Here is a 796-nt window from a genome sequence, read left to right on the forward strand (position 1 = left end):
GAATGGTAGCCGGACTACTAACGCTGACACTAAGCGTCTCAGAAGCCCTAGATGGGCAGGTAAAAAACGCAATTTATCCTTTTTTTGACTCGCTTTTGTCAGCCATACTAGTGCCTCACTCGAAGTAGCTACAACTACGAGAGTCATACGAAGCTATTCGCGAGGAATTGCACCGACCCAGCAGCTAGAACTGACAGTCTGTCCAAAGTCCATCCTGCATCAGTCCAACTGCTGCTACGTAGAGCTTCCCACAATGACCAGCTGTTTATTGTTTGAAACATTGAATTATGGCTAAGTGGAAAAATGCAACTATGAGTAAGTGGAAACCACATACGCGTAAGCGACGAATAAGTGCAACATCTGGTGTTTAGTTTTGCAATAATGCACGCACACCCAATGATGTTAGGATAATTTGAGAGTGGAATGGCCGAAAGGTGCACGGATCGAGTGAGGCGCTAGGCTGGCTGACAAAGCGAGTCAAAAAAGAATAAATAGCGTTTTTTACTTGCCCATCTAAGGCTTTTGAGACGCTGAGTGTCTACCATTCGACCGTTTACAATCGCGCGTTGGGTGGCTCTGAGAATTTTTACTGAGTTAGTACAGTCGCGCGTTGGGTGGCTCTGAGATGTTTACTGAGTTAGTTCTTGGAAATCTGGATAGCACGTGTTTGGATACTTTTGTTTATTTCGCATCACTACATAAACGTGTCCAGCGGGTCATTTTGAAACGTTGAAATATGGATAAGTGGAAACTACAACTATGAATAATAATAATAGAGTGGAAACCAAGTATGAGT

The sequence above is a fragment of the Corticium candelabrum genome, chromosome 14, assembly GCF_963422355.1.
Source record: "Corticium candelabrum chromosome 14, ooCorCand1.1, whole genome shotgun sequence".
In the NCBI taxonomy this organism is placed as follows: domain Eukaryota; kingdom Metazoa; phylum Porifera; class Homoscleromorpha; order Homosclerophorida; family Plakinidae; genus Corticium; species Corticium candelabrum.